The sequence below is a fragment of the Squalius cephalus genome (assembly GCF_949319135.1).
Source record: "Squalius cephalus genome assembly, chromosome: 24".
Lineage (NCBI taxonomy): Eukaryota > Metazoa > Chordata > Actinopteri > Cypriniformes > Leuciscidae > Squalius > Squalius cephalus.
The window spans coordinates 540,001-550,000 of record NC_137145.1 but is presented as its reverse complement, the minus strand read 5'-3'; the positions used below and the strand labels follow the sequence as shown (position 1 = coordinate 550,000).

At 36.8% G+C, this 10,000-nt stretch overlaps 1 protein-coding gene across 2 annotated transcripts in view; it reads left to right on the top strand.

Annotated features, from left to right (window-relative positions):
* The window catches only part of erg (ETS transcription factor ERG), a 54,792-nt gene that overhangs the window by 3,477 nt on the left and 41,315 nt on the right, over positions 1-10,000 (top strand). The gene's annotated exons all lie outside the window — the stretch shown is intronic.

Genomic DNA, 10,000 nt, shown 5'->3' with positions numbered 1-10,000 from the left:
TCTATGCTAATAGGGTGGAGTCCGTCAGCAGTTGCGGGCGGGTTTATGCTAATAGGCAGAGTCCGTCAGCAGTCGTGGGTGGGTCTATGCTAATAGGGTGGAGTCCGTTAGCAGTCGTGGGCGGGATCTATGCAAATAGGGTGGAGTCTGTCAGCAGTCGTGGGTGGGTCTATGCTAATAGGGTGGAGTCCGTTAGCAGTCGTGGGCGGGTCTATGCTAATAGGCAGAGTCCGTCAGCAGTCGTGGGTGGGTCTACTATGCTAATAGGGTGGAGTCCGTTAGCAGTCGTGGGCGGGATCTATGCAAATAGGGTGGAGTCCGTCAGCAGTCGTGGGTGGGTCTATGCTAATAGGGTGGAGTCCGTCAGCAGTCGTGGGCGGGATCTATGCAAATAGGGTGGAGTCCGTCAGCAGTCGTGGGTGGGTCTATGCTAATAGGGTGGAGTCCGTTAGCAGTCGTGGGCGGGATCTATGCAAATAGGGTGGAGTCCGTCAGCAGTCGTGGGTGGGTCTATGCTAATAGGGTGGAGTCCGTTAGCAGTCGTGGGCGGGATCTATGCAAATAGGCAGAGTCCGTCAGCAGTCATGGGCGGGTCTTTGCTAATAGGGTGGAGTCCGTCAGCAGTTGCGGGCGGGTCTATGCTAATAGGCAGAGTCCGTCAGCAGTTGCGGGCGGGTCTATGCTAATAGGCAGAGTCCGTCAGCAGTCGTGGGCGGCACATGACTGGCACAGCGCCCTAACCCTCTCTACGGCTCTGATTAGGACTACTGACACCATAAGTAAATAATGTCTTCAGTCGTTGTTCCTCCTTGCTATTCTACATGATGGCAAGATTTTGAACAGACTTTGGCTTGTTTCCTAATGTTATCAGTCTCCCAGTCGTTCTCCATAGTCGAGCCACAAACAGTGGGAATCTAGCAGAGTATGGGTTGCCACTCCCTCTTATGGCGTCATCACCCAGTTACGGTAAAAAACATGCTACCTTTGAAGAAACCCCAATAAATGTTATTTTAACGCATTTTAAGACAGAAATATTTACTTATATACATACTGAGCACTTTAATTTAGACATTAATTGGTTGTGGTGGTTAACCTGCAATTTACACTTTAATAAACGGAGTATGTAGATTTTTATCATCATATGGTGGTTGTGTACACACACTGCCGATGCACATTTATGTTCAAACACCATGTAAAAGTGAATTTTGCATAGTAGGTGCCCTTTAAGGGAACGTTACATTGTATCATTCTTCAAACATTGTGGAACGTTACTTTTGAATGTTCTCTGAACGACCTGAAACAAGTAACATCTAAAAAACATCAGAAGAACGTCCAACTGAAATGTTTCAGAAATAAAATGCTCCATGAATGATGTACAAGTAGTGTTTTGAGAACATTATTGAAGACCAGATAACTTTGAACAAATGTTCTATTAATGTTACTGGAAGAACGTTTGTTTGTTGCCAGAACGTTCCCTGTCAGCTGGGTTTGATGAATAGAAAGATCAAAAGAACAGCATTTTTTTTAACATTATAAATGTCTTTACTGTCACTTTTGATCATTTTAATGTGTTTTTGCTGAATAGAAGTATTATTTTTCGAGGTCGAGTGCGACGACTGATCAGTTCTCATTAGGGATGCACCGATATGAACATTTTGGCCGATACGATAACCAAAGCTGATAACCGATATATTGGCCGATAAATCAAAATCCACATTTTTATATAATTGTTGAGAGCCTGATTACAAAAACAAAAGTCTCACCATTAAAAGCCACGTCCCAAACACACAATTATGACGTTCTCATTATAATGTTCTGTAGCCGATATGACAGACTTGCGCTGCACACTGAACTGTATTTTGCTTTTATGAAGTGATTCCAATCATATTTCAAGTAATTCAAAACCATCATGTTGAACGGTGTGCATCTGAAGAGTCTCAGCTGAAGGAAATAGGCTAATACATTATTTATCAGCTTTAATATATCGGACAAACTTTCTTATCAGGCCGATAACGATAACGTTAATAATGAACATAAATCGGCCGGTACCGATATGATGACCGATATATATCGTACATCCCTAGTTTTGATGATCATGTGAATGTTTTTGATGATCATCTCAATATTTCTCATTTATAATGCATCTGTAAAGTGTAAATATGAGTCTCCTCCACAGCAGAAGCATTATTTGAAATAATATAATATTTAACATTATTGAGAGTGTTTTTAGTGAGCCGAGGTTTATTTGAGTGTAGTTTAGAGGATAAATGAGGAGTAAACCCGTTTCAGGGTCTGCTCATTTATCGCCTCTGGAATGAGCCGGAGGGTTTGGTTGGTGATGTGGCTGATTCTGTGTGATTTATGAGTCGTTGATCTGCAGATTCTCCATCAGAGCGTCTCTCTCTCTCTCTCTCTCTGTAAATCAGCCTAATCTGAAACAGGGAGGATGCTGAAATAAAATATTTGATCTATTTCCTCTCCATATTTTCTCCTTGTGATATGAATAATTCTCTTGCACAGAGATTGATTTGCCAGCTGCAGTTTTTGGCTTCACACCGTTTGCAAATGAATCACTGATCGTGCTTTTGTTTGCAGTTTTCTCTCAGAGAGCCGTGATTGTGTACGAGCGTCACCTCTGACAGAACCTTACTTCTTCCTGTAAAACACAAAAAACTAGGAGCCGTACGTAATAAAATAAAATAAAATAGGGTCAGTCTGTCTCAAGTGGTCTGAAAATTGCAAAGTTGCTTGTTTGACCTTTTTCCCAGTTGTTTTTCATTTTATTATATCTATGTATTGGTATTGCAAAACCACCAGTTTTTATAGTTATTTTATTTGGTTTCACCGCAGCATGAATGACGCTGTTGAAAACATTCTGTTGCAGGATTTACTTGCACTCAGAAATTGCTTGTAAATTTCACAAATAATCTCAAAGAAACATCAAGTAACACATTGAATTAAATGTGACATTTTGAAGTAGTAAGACTGAAAGACTTGCACATTATATACTATTAGACTTATTATACGCGTATAAGATTGCGTATCAGTTTGAGTCTCTTCTAGGGAGTATCTAGTGCACATGCAGAACAACTCGGTCATTTACTCTCCCTCGTGTCGTTTCAAACCTGTACGACTTGCTTGTTTTTGTAGATAAGATAAGTAGATAAGATTTTGTAGAAGATATTTTGAAAAAGTTTTTTTGGTCCGTATAATGAAAGTCAATGGGGTCCAAAGTTGTTTTAGAACACACTGACTTTCATTGTGTGAATATTTTTTTTATTCCACTATTTATATACTTAATATTCAGTTATATTATCGATTTGACTGAATCAGATGAGAACAAAACCTGAACTGATCTGAATAATGACAGTCTTGTCTTGTGTAGAGCTGAAATTGAATTTGGAATTTGTTATTTTCCTGTTTATTACTGTGAATGCCAAACGTTCATCTGGTAAAAGAACGTTCATTCAAAGTTATCTGGTCTTAAAACATTTGCACAAAAACATTATTTATACATCATTCATTCATGGAATGTTTTCTTCTGAAATGTTTAAGTTGGACATTTATTAAATGTTACTCTTTGTTTCAGAACGTTCAGAGAACATTGAGAAGTAACGTTCTCATAATGTTGGATGGTTCACTTAAAAACAAAAAAACGGGCCGTTTTGAACGTTCAGAGAACATTCAGAAATAACGTATTTTTGTTTGCTGTGTTGAATAAAGCATTATAGAAATACAGCTTGGCTTCTGTCGGGACATGATGTGAGTGAGTGATGCAGAAGATCATTCTCTCTGGTTGTGTGTGGTTGTTGTTGTGTAGTTTGTGTTTAGTGGAACACACCCTGACACATGTGAATGCGAACAGCTCCCGGATAAAGCAGGAATGAGCTTCAGGCGCGCGGAGAGGAATGAAGCGGTAAACCGACACAGCACTGCCTGATTGAAAGCATGTGTGTGTTCACGTGAGTGTGTGTGTTCGTCCAGTCCTGTTGTGTTGTGTGACGGCCTGCAGACTGCAAATTAAAGCAGCCAGTAAATCTGCTGTTATAGGCAGTGAAAACTAATTTTAGAGCGGAGCGCGTGTGTGTCTGATTCTCCATCTCTGGGGTCAAAGTGGACTGGGACTCAATATATAGGTGCTTATTTTGTTTATTTATTTTTACCCAAATTCTGTATTTTCCATTTTAAACTCAAGACAAGTGGAAGTAGCGACAGATCTTCTTGCGTATTGTGGCATTCATCTATGAAAGCTTGTTTCCACCACAGAATAAAAAATGAAAAAGGTAATTGTGACTTTTTATCTCAGAATTGTGAGATCTAAAGTCGAATTGCGTGTTATCAGAATTGCATGTTTATATCTCGCAATATAAACAGAATTGTAAACAGGCAATTCTGGAAAAAAAGCCTGGCTTTTTTTCCTTAGAATTGGACTTTATAACTCGCAATTGCTCTTTGGTAATTTTTGACCGAAAATTTTTACTAATTTAAAAAGAAAAATGTTTTTACTTCATCAGAATGGTACGAAACTTGGTAAAGGTTTTGGCACTTAGTATGTGAACAAAAAAAAAATCATGGACATGTTTCGAACAGGTTAAATGGTCCTGAAAACAATAGTCACACTTGTGTTTCTCACGGTCAGAAATGAGCGCATTGTAAATGAATGAGAGACGAGTTTCCTCTAGTGGAAGCGTTTGGAACTGCAGCCGAACAACATCTCACTGAAAGATCATTTGTTGAGATTTCAAGCTCAAATTTGGAGCACAATTTGTTTAGATTTAAGGCTTTGATTTTCTCACAGTTTTAGAGTAAAATGTGTTTTTGAAAATATTGATTTCATATAAAATTTTTAAATAGTATTTTGTGCATTTTTCATAACAATAAATGTAAAATTCTGTAACTTTTCCTTGTTCAATTTTTAAAACTTTTTTCACTTCAACAATAATCTTCAATAATAAAAGAAAAGAGATCAAACTTCAGTCTGTCGCTCTAAAGCATTCAATATTTACAACAGTTTAAGTTGGAAATTAAATTTTCAGGTCTATGCTCAAAAAGTGAATAAATGGATTATAAATACAGTGTAAATATAATGTAGTACCATAAAAATACAAAATATTAAATAACAATCATTATCAAACTAAAATATATTCCTTTCATTGAAATTAAAATAAAACATTCAGTCACTGTTTGACCGCCACGTTACTGCAACTAAAATCATCTTTGCTGCTTTAAAATAAAATAAACGTTGACTTGAAATCCAGTGGAATATGAAAGGCTGATATGTCAGCTAGTGTAGGGTCAGAGTGACAGCAGGGCTGAGATCAGCTGTTGTGAGCAGAGCTGGTGTTGGATCAGGAACTGGGTCAGACTGAAACAGAAGCGCTTGGACACTCGTGTGTTTTTCCTGGACTCCAGCACACATTAGTAGTGCTGTTGGTTCTGGTGCTGGTTCTGGCCGACCCGTGAGGAGACCCACCGCAGCCGAAGGCATGAGAACGGGATTGTGGGAAACTCTTGGATCTGAGGAACGTTTCGTCTTCCTGACGATGAGCTCGTATTTTCCTCTGACCAACGCCGCTAGTTCATCCAGTCGTCAACATTTGAAGTGGATCAAAACCTTTTATCAAAGTTAGACATGACCGCAGCTCACAAACATATCTTCTCAGAACGTTTTGCTTTAAGTTATGAAAATTGCATTTATGAATGTTCAAAATGTCCTGTGTAAAAAATATATAGTTTTAAACGTTTTTTTCTTGGTAATGTGAACATTATGGGAACATTCCAATGTATCGTTCTTCAAATGTTATGGTAACGTTACTTTTGAACGTTCTGAAACAAGAAGTATGATGAATGAATGATGCATAAATAATGTTTTTGTGCTAATGTGTTGAGAACATTATTAAAGACCAGATAACATTGAACAAACGTTCTATTACCGTTACTGGAAGAACGTTTGTTCATAACTTTGAGAGAACGTTCCCTGGGTTTGCTGTGCATGAGCCTCGTTGTTACGTTTTAATTTTTATTTCTTTATGCTTTATAGCTATTTATTCTGAGTTTTGCACAGTATACACTCATAAACGTACAATCACATTAACAAAATGTTATTAGAATTTGCCATGTTAGTAGAGTAGAGTTGCTTTCAAGTCACTTTCAAACCAATCAGCTCTGTCGGAGAATGGCGGATTTACATATGACCAACTTGAGCGAAATGTTTCGCCAGATTGAAACACGTGACCGTACTTTAAAATAGTCTCACCTTTCAAATCACTCGTAGCTTACACTCACTATTCTACTACTCACTATTCTACTACTCACTATTCTACTACACTCACTATTCTACTACACTCACTATTCTACTACACTCACTATTCTACTACTCACTATTCTACTACACTCACTATTCTACTTCTCTCACTATTCTACTACTCTCACTATTCTACTATTCTACTACACTCACTATTCTACTACTCACTATTCTACTACACTCACTATTCTACTTCTCTCACTATTCTACTACTCTCACTATTCTACTATTCTACTACACTCACTATTCTACTACACTCACTATTCTACTACTCACTATTCTACTACTCTCACTATTCTACTACTCACTATTCTACTTCTCTCACTATTCTACTACTCACTATTCTACTACACTCACTATTCTACTACTCTCACTATTCTACTATTCTACTACTCTCACTATTCTACTATTCTACTACTCTCACTATTCTACTACACTCACTACACTCACTATTCTACTACACTCACTATTCTACTACACTCACTATTCTACTACACTCACTATTCTACTACTCACTATTCTACTACACTCACTATTCTACTTCTCTCACTATTCTACTACTCACTATTCTACTACTCTCACTATTCTACTACACTCACTATTCTACTACACTCACTATTCTACTACACTCACTATTCTACTACTCACTATTCTACTATTCTACTACTCTCACTATTCTACTACTCTACTACTCTCACTATTCTACTACTCTCACTATTCTACTACTCACTATTCTACTACACTCACTATTCTACTACTCACTATTCTACTATTCTACTACTCTCACTATTCTACTACTCTACTACTCTCACTATTCTACTACACTCACTATTCTACTACTCACTATTCTACTATTCTACTACTCACTATTCTACTATTCTACTACACTCACTATTCTACTATTCTACTACTCTCACTATTCTACTACACTCACTACACTCACTATTCTACTACACTCACTATTCTACTACACTCACTATTCTACTACTCTCACTATTCTACTATTCTACTACTCTCACTATTCTACTACTCTCACTACACTCACTATTCTACTACACTCACTATTCTACTACACTCACTATTCTACTACACTCACTATTCTACTACTCACTATTCTACTACACTCACTATTCTACTTCTCTCACTATTCTACTACTCACTATTCTACTACTCACTATTCTACTACACTCACTATTCTACTACACTCACTATTCTACTACACTCACTATTCTACTACACTCACTATTCTACTACTCACTATTCTACTACACTCACTATTCTACTTCTCTCACTATTCTACTACTCACTATTCTACTACACTCACTATTCTACTTCTCTCACTATTCTACTACTCACTATTCTACTACTCTCACTATTCTACTACACTCACTATTCTACTTCTCTCACTATTCTACTACTCACTATTCTACTACTCTCACTATTCTACTACACTCACTATTCTACTACACTCACTATTCTACTACACTCACTATTCTACTACACTCACTATTCTACTACTCACTATTCTACTACACTCACTATTCTACTTCTCTCACTATTCTACTACTCACTATTCTACTACACTCACTATTCTACTACACTCACTATTCTACTACTCACTATTCTACTACACTCACTATTCTACTTCTCTCACTATTCTACTACTCTCACTATTCTACTACACTCACTATTCTACTTCTCTCACTATTCTACTACTCACTATTCTACTACTCTCACTATTCTACTACTCTCACTATTCTACTATTCTACTACTCTCACTATTCTACTACTCTCACTACACTCACTATTCTACTACTCACTATTCTACTACTCTCACTATTCTACTACACTCACTATTCTACTACTCACTATTCTACTACACTCACTATTCTACTACTCTCACTATTCTACTACTCACTATTCTACTACACTCACTATTATAGAATAGTGTTATAGAATAGTATAAAAAAAGTGTTCACGAACGTTCATGTAGTAGACTACTATTCTACTCTCACTATTCTACTACTCTCACTATTCTACTATTCTACTACTCTCACTATTCTACTACACTCACTATTCTACTATTCTACTACTCTCACTATTCTACTACACTCACTATTCTACTATTCTACTACTCTCACTATTCTACTACACTCACTATTCTACTACTCTCACTATTCTACTATTCTATAACACTCACTATTCTACTACTCTCACTATTCTACTATTCTACTACTCTCACTATTCTACTACACTCACTATTCTACTATTCTACTACACTCACTATTCTACTACACTCACTATTCTACTATTCTACTACACTCACTATTCTACTACACTCACTATTCTACTATTCTACTACACTCACTATTCTACTATTCTACTAGTAGAATAGTGAGAGTAGTAGAATAGTGAGAGTAGTAGAATAGTGAGTTTAGTAGAACAGTGAGTGTAGTAGAATAGTGAGAGTAGTGAGTGTAGTAGAATAGTGAGTGTAGTAGAATAGTGAGAGTAGTGGAATAGTAGAATAGTGAGTGTAGTAGAATAGTGAGAGTAGTAGAATAGTAGAATAGTGAGTGTTATAGAATAGTGAGTGTAGTAGAATAGTGAGTGTAGTGGAATAGTGAGTGTAGTAGAATAGTGAGTGTAGTAGAATAGTGAGAGTTATAGAGAGTAGTAGAACACTCACTATTCTACTACTCTCACTATTCTACTATTCTACTACACTCACTATTCTACTACACTCACTATTCTACTATTCTACTACTCTCACTATTCTATTACACTCACTATTCTACTACACTCACTATTCTACTATTCTACTACTCTCACTATTCTACTACACTCACTATTCTACTACACTCACTATTCTACTATTCTACTACTCTCACTATTCTACTACACTCACTATTCTACTACACTCACTATTCTACTATTCTACTACTCTCACTATTCTACTACACTCACTATTCTACTACACTCACTATTCTACTATTCTACTACTCTCACTATTCTACTACACTCACTATTCTACTATTCTACTACTCTCACTATTCTACTATTCTATAACACTCACTATTCTACTACACTCACTATTCTACTATTCTACTACTCTCACTATTCTACTACACTCACTATTCTATAACACTCACTACTCTCACTGTTCTACTACACTCACTATTCTACTACACTCACTATTCTACTACACTCACTATTCTATAACACTCACTACTCTCACTATTCTACTACACTCACTGTTACTACTACACTCACTATTCTACTACTCTCACTATTCTACTATTCTACTACACTCACTATTCTACTACTCTACTACTCTCACTATTCTACTACTCTCACTATTCTACTACACTCACTATTCTATAACACTCACTACTCTCACTATTCTACTACACTCACTGTTACTACTACACTCACTATTCTACTACTCTCACTATTCTACTACTCTCACTATTCTACTATTCTACTACTCTCACTATTCTACTACTCTCACTATTCTACTACACTCACTATTCTATAACACTCACTACTCTCACTATTCTACTACACTCACTGTTACTACTACACTCACTATTCTACTACTCTCACTATTCTACTACTCTCACTATTCTACTATTCTACTACACTCACTATTCTACTATTCTACTACTCTCACTATTCTACTACACTCACTATTCT